Genomic DNA, 16,925 nt, shown 5'->3' with positions numbered 1-16,925 from the left:
ATAATTTCCTTATTCGAGATTTTATTTTCGACAGAACAAAATTAATTGACGATTGAGTCAATCGTACTCGTTATTAATGTTAATTCCTTTCGCGAATTTTTTTCTTCAAAGACTACTAAACGTAACTTGAACTAGAAAGTGTATTGTCTTGTCAGAAATACTTGCGAAGTCGAGTTGGTCACCATCGGTGACTAAATACATATACTAAATGTATACATTATGCATGATGCGTGTTTAACGCGTAAGTTCTACTGACTTGGACAATATTGCAAATATATATTTCCATACGCTACTTCGCAGTTTAAACCTAAAAAGCTGTTATTTCCATTTTACACAGAAGAGACTTTTATTTGTGTTGGAAATTTTTATTTTAAATTAAACTGAAGCTCTCCTAAAATAACATTCTAGGATAAAATAGATTAATTTTTAAATATATTAATTGGTCACAAAGCTACTAATTAAATTATATTAATTAGAGTTTATTAAATGTCATATTATATTGACACTGAGAAATTTTTTATTGCGATTTTGCTAAAGTTAATTTCTGTCACGAGATGCATTCTATTGGGATGACTCGTTTTCCGCTTTAGCTTGTCATCGACAAGCAACCGTGGTACAAAGGTATATCCGGTTCGGGTAGATGTTTCTCTCGCTTCGACAATGACTCATGGCTGCTCGTCCAAGAGAGCACGAGCACCATGACAGCAACGAGCGTTCCCCCGAGTTTTTGCACCTGCGTGCAGGTGCTAGTCCTATATAATTATTACTAATTTCTATACGAGAGCGAAACCCCGTTCGCTTGAGGTTTCGCTCTTCTCAGAATGGAACCTAGCCTGAGTCATCAAGGCGCATTCTATCTCTTGCTGCTCTATTTCCGAGGTAAAACTGTCCGCTCGAATCCTTTGCACCTGCTCGAACGCTTCTCCGCCCGAGTTTAACTGCACAAAGTTGCGCCCCAAGTGGCTGATGTTTTTTTTTTATCGCGATAACGCGAATTTAGTAACATCGCCTCTTGGGTTTCGGAAGATAAGTTGATCTTTAAGCCGCGAATTAATAAAAAGAATATATATTCGTATTTTGAAAAAAACAGCTTGAATTTATTTATTACCACATCATATAGACTTTAGATTTGTGTCGTTGGCTTTTATCTTTTTATAATACTTATTGTTACTTATAATATATTGAATGATATTGAATGGGTCTGATAGATATGATAAATTTTGATAGATGGCTTGAACGCGCGGATGTCAAATAACTTAAATAATAAAAGGAACAAGACTCACCAATCGGAAATCCATTTATCAAAGCCGATAATAGAAAATGGCGAAAACTTTACCGAAGAAAAGGCAGCTTAGTACAAACGCAGGTTCCCGAGCGACGGTGTTTTAGTATCTGAATCTTTAAGTAGACGTCCATCACGTGCGGACTACACCTGCAACCTCGCAATATTGCACGTGCGTTAATCTCCAGCGGCTTCCTTTTAGCGTGTAAGCTTCGCGGTTGAATACTTCGGATGACATGACGCGAAATTTTTGCGCAAAATTTTCCGCGGACATGAGCTGCAGTCATAACTTCTATCGATTATTTCGATCAAAAGGGAAAATGTTTTCTGCGAAGCTAGTATAATCTTCTATAATTTAGGAATATGTTAGGATTTTTTTGTATTTAAAATGTTTTTGGAAACTTTCGTTATGCATGATATTCTTAAGGTTGGATCGATAAAATATTATAATATAATATTAGCCGTTTCTTCTCGGCTTAATCGCATATATACCTGCCTATCGAGAATCTTTTTGATGGGACGACCTTGTCTTCGACGTAACGATGATCCTCCATCAGCCAGTCAGTAATTGAAAAATCGTAAACACTGTCGGTAATGGACCATTGAGTTTATGCAACCGTGTCGACACTGTCTGCGGTTGTCCGTCGAGGAATGCCAGGTCCCGCCTTCATCATCCTTAAACCACCGCGACACATCCCTGCGGTTTGCTCCTCCGATTTGGCTTTCTCCTTAGGTATGAACGTTGTGGATCTCGAAGCGAGCACGCCGTCTCTGTGATGTCTTATTTTATATGCGAGAAGGCATGCTAAAGATGTAACGCAAAAATTAAACGTTAAAAAAGAGCGAAAAAGTAATCGGAAAATTTTTTAATACAGTTAAATGACTTGTTTCTTAATCTTTTAGATCGTTATTACTCTCAGCATCCCTTGATAGAGTTATTTTATTAATTCATCTTTGTTACGTGCTTGGTAATTCCGCGATAAACATGATCGATGCGAAATCGGAAGCGGAGGAAGTGAATGATTCGATCTCGGACTAACTATTTCGTCGTGAGAAGATTGCTCCATCGAAAGAGGTAAACGACCTTCTTCATCCGCAGATATATACCTCCCTGCACCGAAGTAGGATCCAATTACCAATCAAGCACAGGATCTAAGAAACCATCCTCGCCGGTGGATTATAGGATAGTCACTCCCGTAATCGTCGCCTTCGACGTTTCATTCGTCTTTCGATTGCGGCTCGCTCTCGCCCTCTCGCTCTACACCTACCTCGTCGACGATTTACCCTCTCGCGCCGCGCGAACACGTTCCCTTGACCGATGATGCGTGCTTTCTTTCGCGTTTATATTACGTATATTAGGCGTCGTCGATAGAAATCTTTGGAAGTTTCTTAGGCTGCACCTTTGAATTTTTAAACGATACCACAAGTGTTATCTGTATACGGTTCGCAGAATATGTGTCGGGAAAACGCCGCTAGATTATTTCACGCGGACGCAGCACGGTGCACACGCGTATATATGCGCGAGGAACGAATGCAGAGCCGGAGGACCCCGGGGCCACCGAAGAATCGCATAAAGCCAAGGCTAATGTCCCTAATGTCTATAATCTTGGATCATCTGCATCCGAGCTACGGACTTGGCTTGGTCTCGCGTATCTTAAATCCTTCCACGTACTACTACCTGCCTTACTGGAACACCTATAAATACGGGTACACACTTTCTTTCCCGCCCACCGCGTATTGGTGTTATTAAATTGTTTCATTGTTTTATCTTTTTCCTTCTTTTCCCGTTTCGCCCTTGATCGGTCACGTTTCCGTTTATCATTATACGTTTGCTCAGTATAATCGAAATTTTCGATTCGAGTATTCGGGCATACTTTGTTTCGAAGAGATTCTTTGAGGGACCAGACGAATATATTTCCTCACAAAAGGTAACAAAATTTTTTAACATTGTTAAGTTGCTCCAATCTGCTTTATCTTAAACAATCCTTAAAATTTAAATGGTTATTTAAGTGCCTCAATGTCGTGGGCGAATCTTGTTCGGGGATTTTAAATAAATCGAATGAGACCAGATTACAAATTCGGATAAAGAAAATGTCGCGACACGCCACGCGCGCATGAATCGAAACTTATTTCGCCGGACGGAATTTCGCGGATGGGCAACCGTGTGGGCATGGCGAAGGGAATTGCTTCTCGGAAAGTCGAGCCGGAGCCGAGGCGAGCTCGTTGGCATAAATTATCGAAAAGTACAGCCCTCGAAAATCCAGCTCTCTTCCCTCGTATGTGCGCACTCGCCTTCGAAATTGCCTCCCTAAAATATGAGAATTATTGCCCGTGGCTTCGTTCTGTCTCGCTCGCGACTTGTGTTACCTCTGCGTTTCTTATTTTTCAAGCATCCTTCCTGCGGCAGGGTGCCCCATCGGCATCGTTATCGCGCGCGAGCGAGAGAGAATCTCGCGTTTCGCTGCTGCACCACCTCGGTCACGAATGCGCGCACCGTGTGCGCCGTTTGTTTTGATCTTTTATCCCGCCGAAGAAAATATTTCTTCGCACGGCCAATTCGTAAGAGTAAATCAGCTGGCAAAAAACGAGCCTTTCAATGTTCTCTCCCCTTTCCTCCTTCTCCTCGAGCTTTACGTACGTGCGTGCGGGCGTGCATGCGTGCGCGCGTCCACGCCTGCGTGCGATCCTTTCGCGTGGCCAGTTGCGGTTCATTGAACTTTGAACTTTCTAACCGCCTGGAGGCGACCACGGTGTCCGAATATCGTCCTGTCATTGCGTCTGGATATGGGTCCTGCCGTCTGACGCGACGCGTTGTCCTGGGGATCAAATTAATTCAGTCACCTCGCCGAATAGTGACTATTATTCAAGTTGCCTCCGGAAATTGCATTTTCACGTCACATTTCTCGCCACGTTAGTAAGGGACAATACTTTTCATTTTTTTGTAATAAAAGTACATTATATTGCGTAAATACAGTTTAATTTCTTTCGATTTTTTTTTCTTACTTTTAAATGCTGGATTACTTAAAATTTTTCTGATCTGATTTCTTCTCCAGAAAAAATTATCTATTTATAAATTAGTGAAGTATAATTTTTATATTGTAAAAAGGTTTTAAATAAATTAAGAATACTTATAAAACTTTCTCTGAATTTCTTTCTGTTTATCAAGAAATAAAATATCTATATATCAAATTTTGACAGACTTTAGAGAGAATTTGGAAGAGAAAACTTTTTTTTATAATTCCGCTCATTTCGATATCTGCACGCGGAAAAAGATGAGATTATCGTGTGACAAGTCCTCCAGTTTTGATGTCATCGTTATACCTATACTTCGCTTCCGAGAAAATGTCAATCGCGTGGATATTCGCGTAAGGATATTTAAGAAGTACCTTACGTCCAGTTTCTTTGGCGAATTCTTTCCGCGGAGACGATCTCAAGACGGTCTTTACGTTTCTACGCAAGAGCTTCAGCGCGGAGCTGTTTTGCGAGTTTTTACGAGTTCATTTCCCGCAAATAATTTATAGTCTAGCAAGAACGATTAGCAGACGAGGCTCTACTAATCTGTCCGGCAGTGATGCAAGAGGACGCGCGCAAATGCAATCGCATTGTCGGTCATGCGTCTTTCTGCAGTTGCGTCTAATGACTTCCGGTGATAGCGAACTAATGAAATCATTTCTTCATACGTTTGTAACGGTAATATTTTGAGACCCCGCGCAACATTGTGAAACGCGCGGAATCAGCCTGAGGAATAACCGCGATTTAAGGATTAATACGTTATATTTCGCCGCTGGTCTTGTGAATTTGGCGGCAGGTGTAACAGGAGATCCTATATTTCTCTAGGGACGATACACTCGACCCTAGGCCCAATGCCGCGACATTTGTCATTTTCACACTCTCACGAAAATTGACCGCTGCTTACGCGCGAGTTATCGAGGGTACAGCACGCAAGTCGGGAGGTTGCGCACCTCTGTTCGCCCGCGTTCTTGTACCGCACGTCGCCGGAGATAGATGAGGGACTCTATCTTCGGCGCGGAACCAGTTACGGCTTGACGAGCTGTGTGTTTCACGTAATGCCTCGCGATCTTATCGTCCTATTAATAATAAACTGCGAACGGCGTTACACGTCGCGCGCTCGCGGGAAGTGACCGGGTAAATGCCTGCCGCCGTCGCTGCTGCTGCTGCTGGGTGCTTACCGTGGCCGTTGCTTATTCGTAATCGGTTGGCCGCATTTCCCACTTCTCTTGACATTCGATTTTTAAGCATTAAGAGAACAAATTGAATTATTCCTACATTGCTTTTATATGCATACTCGCGGATTGAAAATCGAGAGTTTTTTTTTTAGCAATATTTGAACAATCCAGTTCTCCGGAAGTAGTAGGTAATCGTGTCGATGAGATAAAATTATCGATATACGTCGGCTTGATCGTGTTTCGTAAGTCCTTCAGTGGACATATGTTGAATTATTCATGTATAGTGCTTTTACATTAATCGTAACTTTAGGAATTTTTTTGCCTTATTTAGATAGATCGAACATTCGTTTACTGGTTGTTTAATCGTTGTGTGTTCCTAAACTCTTCTAGTAGTCCTTGAAAGTTTATAAAAAAAATATAAATTAGTGATGTCGAAAAGGATAGCTCGCGGCTGTGTGCATTTAAACGCAATATTTGCGATGTTAAAATTCTTCTTGAAAACGAAAGTTTTATTTTACGAAGCGAACAAATACCAATTGTTTATTGTTATAAGAATCGGTATAATCGGTATAATTGATGTAATTGTCGGTTAAGCATCGGGTTAATGCAAGGGGAGAATCGAATGCGTATCGATCTTCTCTTAAGAAAGTTCTCGCTCATACCAACCACTGATGATACCCTCTTATTCTGTTCGTCGCCGGCTATTCTATTTGGCATTTCGAACGAGCGACTGCATCGTTAGGCCATCTCGTTACGTTCCGTCGTTTGCGATCGCGAAAGCACGCGTTAATCCCCATCGACGCGAAGAGGCGCGGCTGACGGCCGGTTCCTCAGGCCGGTCGTTCAGGATGTTTGCCAAGCATAACTCGGTAAAAAAAGGAATGGGTTCTTTCCGGGTGAATGCCGATTGCCCGGTCATGTTGACTTTACGTGAACTCAATTGACGACACTGATTGTGAGAAGAAAATCGAGTTATGGAAATTGAACCGGACTGCCACGCGAATCTTTCGTGAACAGCGCGATATTGCAAGGGGCGGAATTTACCTTTTTGTGAATTTAGCACGATGTCTCTCGCTTTATCTCTGATACAAGAGATTTATGTGCGCGACGGGGATAGGTCGGAATTAATCGCAATCAGCGAGAAGACCGGCTGGTTCGCGGCCTTTAAAGGAAAGTTCGCGGGTGGTTAATTAATTAGGCGGCTAACGGGGGTTTTGAGGCTTCTCCAATTAAGCACGACGTGTGCCGCGTCCCGTTAGTTTCGCTAATTAGATAGGTTCTTTCGCGCGAATAGCAGCCTCTTTCTCTCTCTCTTCTTTTTCTTTATTTAGGAGGGAAGGTATATACAGCGTGTAAAAATGTTCGGCCTTGCCGCGCGAGCATAACATTCCTCATTCTGACGTCGTTGCGGCCAATTATGGACTTTTATAATTTTAAGCGAGTGGTTTTAGCCTCATCCGATGGTTCTCGGTCGAGGAGCTTGCTTACCGACTATCATTCTTCCACCGGTGGTACACCAGTCCAAGTCATTAAGTGATAAACGCTCGACTCCCGCTGGCGGCCGAGACCTCTCCTCTTCGGGGCCGAACTCTCTCCGGGTGAACACGCGGCTATACAAGTGGATGATCGATGCGCCTGGTCGCGGTGCAAAAATCAGTATCGAGCCGCGTTTTTACGAATCTGGCAAGGCTGATAGCGGTCTGTCGATATCGCGTAGACTATTCCTTTGAGGATTATCATACTGCATCTTCTGCCTCTTATGAGAAGGTGCAGTTCATCCTTGAAGGTAGAGAAAAAGTGGCACCTCCACCCTGATGTAGGTCTCATCTTGCAAAAGGACTAAATGTGCCAAACACTTTGATTTCAAGAAAGAGCTCTTCGGGATCAGCTGCTCGCGTACCGAATATTAAACATTACGCTTACTAAAGGTAATAAAATAGCTGCAGGATCAAGGGAAGCGTCTTGTTTTCTGGGAAACCTTTTTACGTCCGCGGGAAAAGGTAACTTCGTCCAATTTCGACGACGGCTTCCCGCGCGATTACGCGGCCCGGTTGTAACGGGCGAGTGCAGCGGCGGATTAATACGATAGCAGGGCGAAGAGCGCGACGGGGGCAGGTAGGAATTGCATGTTATAGGTAATTGGCAATTTCTGTAACGCGATCCCGCTACCACCTGTCCGGCGACCGGGAGGGTTTCGCTAGCGGGTGTTTGAGACTGGGTGTTGCTGCTGCTGCTGCTGTTGCTGCTACGGGAACGGCAACGGCAACGGTCGGTGGGTGCACCGGTTATGGGTGCTTCGCGCAAGGACGGAGAAAACTGCTGGCCGACCGACCGACAGATCGGTATTCCTCTCGACACACGTAATAACGCTAACACGTCTCGACGCGCCCGTGAATTTATGTAGGCACGCCGAGTGCTCTTCTCGAGTACCGGCCGCCAACCTCGGAGTACTTCGGAGCCCGCTTCTGCTCCGCCGCGGAAGAATCTTCTCGAGCGCGGATAGTACGCGCGAGGAGTGATCTTTCTTAACCCTTTCGCCACTAGCATCTTATATAGGAACTTAGCATAATCGGTGGAAACATACACATCCCCTACATCCTTATTAAAATTTTAATGAAGACTATCATACGCGAAGATTCATTCTGTCTATCAAGCGGCAGACGTAACATAAACAGATATTGAGACGGTATACATTACTTATGCATAATATATTTTAAAGCACTTTTGCGTCTAGGCTCTTGATCGCGTATACAGTCATCGCTTTATTTCACGTTAAAATTCACGTTATTATAAATTTAAACTTGGAAATTAAGAATATTTTATACAAGGATTTAATATTATGGCGAAATACGATGTCCGGGGAAGAATTTATGAACACGATCGGAAGGAGTCGTTATTAGTCTCGTTTAACGTATACAGATTACCGAGAAGGAGGTAAGCGTTTCCAGACAACGGAGTCATCCGGAGCCTTGTGTAATCTGTAACGACGGCTGTAATCTCCCCCCGCCGATCCCATTCTGCGCGCGCGGCGCGCAAATAGATTGGCGCCTTGAAAAAAAATCTCTCAGTAATATCGGAGAAAAAACGTCATTACCGGCGAGGTCGTAATATCGAATGTATGTTGCGCGCTTTGGGTTTTCTTCGGAGGCGCAGAAACGCTGCCGCCGCCGCCGTCGCCGGACGAAGCGAGCGGGCGAGTCCGAGAGGGTGTCGGGGAGGCTCTCGCTCGCTGAGAGGTCTATTATTAAAATTGATGTTGCAATGGCAATAAGCGGAATTGCTGGGTATTAAATTAAATTATTTTAATGTGGCAGCAAGGGCGCGAGAGCGGGAAAGGGGAACGGAGGGGGTTGGATGGACGATCGCTCGGCGGAGGTGCGGCTTGTAATATCCACTGTGCGGATCGTAAGATTGAACGTACCGCGGCGTGGAAAGTGCAACAATTTTGTACATTTTGATACGCGGCGACCCTTTGCGACCCGTAACGACGCGCGGAGAGAGATCTCACGAGCGCGGCGGCACTTCGCGAACTTCGAAACATTTGAGGATCGTTTAACTCTTTGCCTCAGCCTTCAGAAATCGCTAGTTTTGTTTTAAGTTTTTTGTTCTTATCAATGGGATTATATTATATTGCTTCTTCTTGCGTAACGTTAAAAAGCGCCGATTATTAGATAACAATGTTCCTCACAAATTAGTTTGGACAATCTTGGACAATCAAAATCTTACCGCGATACCGTCTTTTTTTTCCCCAGATCTCCTTTTTCGCTTTGCTCGCGTCCAAGTATTAATCGACGAAGAACAAACAGCCCGGTCGACTCGCCGGTGTGTGCGCAAAGAGCACACAAGCTCCGCGAAGCGAAACGGATTCTCGCCCTTGGGAGAGAGAGATATCTTTTTCAGAAACGTGCACCGTTGAACATCGACGACTAACTCCACCTCGCAGCCCTCTGTTTGCCCGAGAGGCGCGAATTATGACTCCCCAGTGTCAATATGTCAGCGCGGATATTTCATCCACGGCGCGGCCGGCGGCGCGGCGGCACGCCTCTTTCGCGCCACTTTCGTGCGTGTTACATCGCACTTCTCGATACTTTTACGCCGGCCGCCTCGCATAAACTCTGTTTGCCGCCTGCTTTCGCACTTTCCGTTTCTCCGGAACTCGATTTTCGATCTTTTCTACCTTTACGCATTGAAGTCCACTCTGAAAAATCTTGGAGAGAAAATCTATCAGTCCTTATACGAAGCTGTTGAACGAAGTAAAGCGAAAATGGGATAAAATTAGATAGAGTTGTTAAAATAGATCTTCGTTCATTCTTGTGTAAGGTATTATATATGTAAATTAATATATTTAAAGTATACAGAGTGTCATCCCTTAAAACCCTATCAATTTTCTTACCCATTTCTTAAAACAATAATCGAGTATTTTGATTGACTTCTCTAATTAATGATTTCATTTTTTCCCTGCTAACGATGGTGATTAGCGACAAAGATTATTTCTTTTTATTTCTGCCATTCGTTGTATCGAATCAATCACTTTATATCAGATGATCTTTTATAATGATGTATTTAGGAGAGAATGCTGGAAAGGATATTACAAATGTTGAAGCAGAAGGATCTTCCTGATCTTGAGCTTAAAGCCAACAAGGCTTTAGTAGACGATTTATGTTTTGATCAATGTCAGACAAGCAGTCTATCTTATTTGTTCGAATTTCTCCCTCCTCTGCGTGTTTACATAATCGTTACTTCTCTTGCGTTATCTAACAAACTTGAAAAAAAAAATAGCTTGAACAAATTACCGCGACGGCTGGGATGCGAAAATCGACTGTATTTCACGTTAAGTGTGGTTAGTGCAAAAGGATGGTTGAGAGCGTTTGTTCACGTAGTTCAAGTTTCTCTTCTTTTCTCTCCGTTGCCTCCCCCCCTTATCGGGTCCATGTTATCGGTACGTGAATCGATTTCCGATCGGACTTCCACTTGCACGGACGATAAACTATTCTCCCGTAAGATCGCGACGTCATGAATTATTCCCTCGAATGACTGCCGAAGTCGAGCAGATTTCAGGGACGACCTCGTCGTCTCGTTGAAGGAGGATTGAAGGACGCGAGAGAGAGAGGGACGAGGGTGACGGATGAGATCGTTCTGCCGTACAAAACTCGCGGACGCTGATGGGAATCGATAATATCTGCTATCTGTATCGTCTGATGATGTTCGGATTTTTTAATACTTGAACGCTGCAATCGATTTAAAATTGATTGAATAAAGAATCCTCTAATTTTATTCGTTAAGATTAAGGTAGAAATAAGGGATAATTTTTAAACGTGTAAACTTAATTCCCACTATGAGTTTTGTAGAAAAAGAATAATATAGTTTTTTTTTTATAACACTTTAGCTTACGTAATCTTTTCTTCATTATAGCATAATTTTGCGATGTCCTCAGTAAAGAAGGAGCCGAATGACTTATGAAATCTAGCAAATATTGCCGAAGGATATCGTCGTTGTCGTCGTCGTTGTTGTCACAATGTTGTAATGGATGGACGCGGTTACGGGCCAAGAAGAGGAGTCGTCAGTCGTTGTGGTCGATGCGACTGCCGCCGTAGAGTCAAGATGGAGAGGCTAAAAAGAGAGGATATCCCTCGGGCGGTCGTCCTTGCCCTCGCCGGTCGGCCCACGTCAAGGCCATCTTGCTTCGGGCGCAATGCACCCGCCGCTGCTGCTGCACTTTCCCCGTCTCTCTCTCTCTCTCTTTTTTTGGCTCCGGGTTCGTCTAATGCACCATTCGTCGTCGCTCCACTTCAGCTACCCTGTTCTGCGTACTGTAGGCTGTATACAGACTTGGCTGTTTCTCCCTCCTCATCGGCTCCTGCCGCTCAATTTACGTGCAGACAAGTTACACAGTTATAGCCATCTTTATCCCTCTCTTTATCCACCTTCCGTGCTACCCGTGTGTCCTGCGTCCCCGCGATTCTTCTTCGCCTTTGAGCTCCCTTGCGACTCCAAGCTATCGCCGCCGATCGGCGCGAGATGCATCTCTCTTTTCTTTTCTTATCCCGTTAACCCTCGCCCTCTTCTCTCTCTCTCTCTCTCTCTCTCTCTCTCTCTTTCTCTCTCTCTCTCTCTCTTCATCCGCTTCCCCTGCTTTGTCGCTATAAATATCCGGCGAGACGTTATTTTTAACTTGGCGCCTCGTCGACATATGCTCGTGCCGAGCGATGATGGAAGCTACACGTCAAACGGATGTGAGATTTATATCGAATCATTGTCAATCAGATGACCTAATTTTATGTATTTTTAACGTATTATTAACTTTTATCCAATTTAACAATATATAGAAAATTTTTTGGTAAATACTTCACTGTTATAACAATTGTATGCAAATCACATCTGGATTTTCTTAAATTATGAAGAATCTTATTAGCTACGAGTGTGATATAAATGGAAAATAAATCACTCTGGTATAAATGTGGTAATATCACAAAACGTAATACATATTTGAATAATTTGGAATGTTTTAAAATATTAGAATTCCAAAAAATTTTCTAACCATAGAGCTATCGTGTAGACTGTGGAAGAATAAAATTATAAACTTTCTTGTTTTAAACTGTAGATGAAATCTGGTACCATCTTTTAGTGCCGTCAGAGACTCGTGATTTTCTGATCCTCTTGGGAGCCATCGACGTCTTTTGGACTCCTGTGCTGTTTGAGTTGGGATCGGTCGACATTTCTCTCGCGCCCTGCATTGCCTCCGCTTCTCGTGCGATCTTCTCTTTCTACTTCTCGCCATCGCTTCTGTCTCCCTCCGGCAGTTTCGCCACTTTTTCTGCCTTCTCTTCCCGCAATGTTCTCTGGAGCATGACGCCGGCCGTTGATTAGACTCTCCCCTCGCTCCCTTCCACCCTCCCCCGTTCCCAGTCAACCCCTCCTTGCTTACCTTCCGCGCTTCTGCCTCGCTCCTTTTTATCGTGACTGCGTGACCTTGCCAAGGTCGGGTGAACGAACAGCAGTAGCTGCAGCGGAGGTGACGTTGAAGATACCAGCGTTAGATCGCAAGAGATGATACAATCTTTACATTATATGTATATCATGGCTCCGATATGCGTGTAGTACGTGTGGAGTGTCTCATAAACGTGCTAAAATTTAATTGGAGATTCTTTAATGAGATTCCTCTTAAAAACGTTCGTGAAATTCTTAATTTTTTTTTGATAATCTCGTTCGCGTTTGGGAAACTCGACAATCGCCGTGATTCGATGAAACCGATTTGTGATGTCCACAATAACCCGCAGCAACGCGATCTGGGAAATTGAAATTCCACGTAAAGCAAGTTACAGTGATAAAACGAGCGTTCGCCAAAGGCCGGTGGCGTTCCATTCGTCTCGACGGTTTATTGGCCGCGAATCAAAAGTCAGTTCCAGCCTGACTCGCTGTTCATTTCCTGCCCTTCTAATCACGCGCGTGGTCTCGCGACCGCTCTCGGGACGAGATTGCCTAACGAGTGCGGCGATTCCGTGCTTTCGTTCCTTCGTTAAGCCGACAAATTGACGATCGTTCCGCAGGTAGCGTCGCGACTAATTCGGTCCGGCTATTAAAACTCGCTTCCTCCGCTTGATTGCGTATCACGAAACGTATCACCGCGCCAGAAGTAATAATCGCGCCGAAGAAAAACCCCGTGCGCGCTTCATTAATACCGTTTCGTAAGCGCACCACCTCCTTTTGTCCTTATCGCCAGGAAGGAACTTAACGGCGACGCTAATGATATCGGGTACGGAGATAGATAATCAAGCTTATTGTTGCGTGCTCGCATTACGATCTGAATTCTCGATTTACTGAACCGGATTTACTGGAATGCCGTTTGCTCTTCCGCTCTGACCTTTAAGCGTGTTCTCTCGAGTGTTCTGACAGTCGCCGTCTTCATTTACAATTAATTTTTTTAATTTTTAATGTGTTTTTTTTTAAGCTAAAAGATTGTTTAGATTTAAGTGGATGATTTCTTTCTAGCAAGTCTAAAATGGCGTATAAAATGTATTCCGCTAATATTTAATGGAGTCTTCAATAATTGATTTCTGTTACGATCTTGTTAAATTCATGAACACGCTTTTCCTTGACGATTAACAAAAGCTGATGCTTCAGAGGCGTGTCTTACACTGGAAACTACTCATCGAACGTATTAGATTCTTGTATGGTCTGAAAATTGGATGCGCTAACATACGCGACACGACGATGAGAAACCGGCTAACAGGACGATTAATCAATTAACTAGTTTATAACGAGAATGAGATGACGGACGGTCTTGCAACGGCGCCGGGTAAACGACAATTTGCAAATTAATAGCGCTGTCATTAAGCGGTCACAGCGTAAATCGCGAATGTCGTCCGGCAATCAACGCCTTCTTCGTAGTCGACGCGCGTGGAATGACGATATCCCAGAAAAATGCCTATTCGAGATTCCGCACGGTGAAGAATGCTGTAAGAAACGTGTGACGTTTGTATAAGATTAACCTTCCCGGGGGGATCCGAGACGTGCGTCAATTAATGCGCCGCCGATTAGTCGCGCGGTTCGCGAATGCACGATTGAAGCTTTACGAGTTCCCACATCAAATGTATATACGGATACTCCAGAAATTCCGGATTGCATTTTTAATCGATATTGAGATTACCTTAAAGATATCTCATACGTTTGAGTATTTCGAAGAGCACGATGTCGCGAGTAAAATTATTGTGCCGCTCCGTATGGTATCTGGACATTTATTTAGTATTCGAATATTTGTGACGCGGCTCGGGAATCGAGTTCTTCAGGTTTCTCCTCGCGTCTTCGTTTTTCCGTAACTTCATTTCACCTGAAGCTTAGATTTGTAGATCTAAATTTAGTCGGCGCGAGGTTTCTCGCGGTCGTAATTACGCCGCCGCCGCGTATCGGCGCGGCGACGCAACGGCGCGAACTCGGAGAAAGACGGCGTTTACTTTTGTATTTGCATGAACACTTAATACCTTCGGACGAGCGGCCTTTTGCGATGCGCGTGCACGCGGGTCGTTTATGACCGTTAATACATAACTTCCTGTGAAGAAACGCACAATAACTGCAGTACTGCAGATATCTGCCGCGCTGCGCTGACACGCGGTTGCATTGAGATTCTTTCGACGCGTTCCGATATTCAAAAAATTATTTCGATGGCAATAACTGCGATATCGCTAACAAAGACGTATATTGACATTTGTAAATTTTTTATTGCTGTAATTGCATAAAAATGCACTTGGAAATTTTTCTGGAAGGACGATTTAAACCAGAAAGTATAAAATTGAGAAGCAGTTATAAATTTTAAATCTGTAAAAAGTTTGATTATTTGTTAGATGAACAATATTGTTATTATATTCATAACGTTAATTTTGTGCAGATTTAAATAATTATTAGTTTTATTCATCTTTATATGAATTCGTTTACTTAAAATTGCTTCGAAGATTAGATTCTGAGGTAGCGTAATATAGCTTTTTTTGGTGTTTCTATGAAAGATTATTTTCTTTTTCACGAAACAATTCGACGTAACAATCTGCAGAGATACGCGTTTGTAGATTCGCCGTAATCGTTTTTATGTTTCTTCCGATGAACGACACACTCACGAATCACTGCTGTAAGCGTAACAAATAGCGCACGTAGATCGTGAAGACGATTCACACAAGATGTTCGTAAATTGTTGTTGGGGTGGTCGCGGCTTCCCATCTACACGGAAGTCTCGTAGCGCATTCTCATCACCACGACCGTTCGTGCAGAAATCGCGAGAATTGAATAGCTCGTCTCGAGAGAACGAACGTCGGTCCGGCGGAGAAGAGATCCTCGATTTTCCAGACCGCGGTGGTCTCTCGCTGTTACGCATTTCCTGCGTCCTGCGGGGAACGGTTCGCTTTAATAAGCACGATATCTATATTTTTACCCGGCATCACTGTAACGTAATAAAAGCTCGTTACATTATGCAATTTGCTTTAAGCGATCCGCGCGACGATACGGCAATAAAAGGCTTACAAATCTAGTTTTACGACTTTGGACCGGCGCGGCGCTCGTTAATCACGCGTAGTAACACGGTCATTATTTTATCGAAGAATAATTTTCCGCGAAGTAGCGAGCGCGCGTATCTTATAGATTATGCCTAATTTACATACTGTCTACTGCAGAAAGTTCGCCGTTGATCGAAATCCGTCGTAAATGCATATTAGAAATTGAAATAGGAAGACCGCAATAAAGAAAACGAAGATACGGAAGAGGGGTAGATTAGGTTCGCGTGCTGTCGTGGCGTGATGCAAAACCGTCTTTTCAACCGCTTTTTGCCGCCGTTAAACTCACCCCGGCGACTGTAATTAGTTGAAATGAGATTGTTCGCGACACGGCATCGTGTCATCCGATGATTTCCCGCCCCGCGACGCGTCGCGACGCGACGACGCGACGATCTCATTCGTGCTCCGTGCTCCCCAGGACTTTTGCTCGCTTTTTCTGCATCACCTTTTTCCGCGAACGCGCCGTGAGCGAGCCCAATTACGTGCCTATTCAGTGACTGTATCCATCTAGCTGTGGCTGACGCGGGAAGAATGAGTCGGATAAAAATCTCTAGTCGGCGCTGCCCGGGTGAAGGTGTGGCGGACGACGCCGGACGACAAAAGGTCGCGCGTCTCACGCCGACCCATCTTCCCTCCCTTTTGAACTCCGCTTCTCTGGACTCCTCTCTCCTAATCCCTACCGATCTTGCCGAGCTGCGAGCGGAATGGACAGGACGGAATCATGTCGGCGACCTCGCAAGGTCCCGCCAAGGTCGAACGTTGAGCTCCCGAGTGAGCGAGCGAGCCGCCAGCTCTCTCTCGAGAGATGCTGATCTCTCCACCGCGGCGAGATCGCCAGCGCCCGCTGCCAGCATCCCGCTGCCAGCTGCCACTGTTATTGTTCGGCACATCGACATCGTGACTCATTTCGGGACGAATAGAACGTTACCTGTCACACTCGCGTGTCCTTTGTATTGCGACGCGAGGATTTCGGAATTTGATCGTCGTTACGCGATGGAAATAATTGCGTCATTAGTTAGACTAATCGCATTTCGTATGCTAAGTCGAGAACTTAGGAAAGAACACACAATGTGGAAAAATACTGGAAGCCATCCAGCAAAGCTCTTTAGTAGAAAGTCTATCTAAAAGTGAAATGGATACTTTTAGCAGAAAGTAAAAGCGGAATCTCTTCTGAATCTTTAATCTTGCTGTTCCACTTTGGTCCTTTATTTTTGCAATGAATATATGTATTTGTTTTTATATTTTCAATCTCTATTTACAATTCAAAATATATTTGATCATGATTGTAATCAAATATCAAACGTAATAAATAAGTACAGGAAATTAACAGAACAGCAACATTAAAATAGCTCGAAGACTATTTTATAGGTATAAATAATATAATTCAAAAAAATGTTCGTTTTATTAATATTTTTGTGCACA

The 16,925-nt window shown here is 43.9% G+C and overlaps 1 protein-coding gene across 2 annotated transcripts in view; it reads left to right on the top strand.

Annotated features, from left to right (window-relative positions):
* Window positions 1-16,925, top strand: part of LOC139824530 (telomerase-binding protein EST1A) — an 86,260-nt gene that overhangs the window by 22,849 nt on the left and 46,486 nt on the right. The gene's annotated exons all lie outside the window — the stretch shown is intronic.

This window comes from Temnothorax longispinosus, unplaced genomic scaffold, assembly GCF_030848805.1.
Source record: "Temnothorax longispinosus isolate EJ_2023e unplaced genomic scaffold, Tlon_JGU_v1 HiC_scaffold_42, whole genome shotgun sequence".
NCBI lineage: Eukaryota > Metazoa > Arthropoda > Insecta > Hymenoptera > Formicidae > Temnothorax > Temnothorax longispinosus.
Note: the sequence above shows the minus strand (reverse complement) of the source record. Positions and strands in the feature narration are given on the sequence as shown.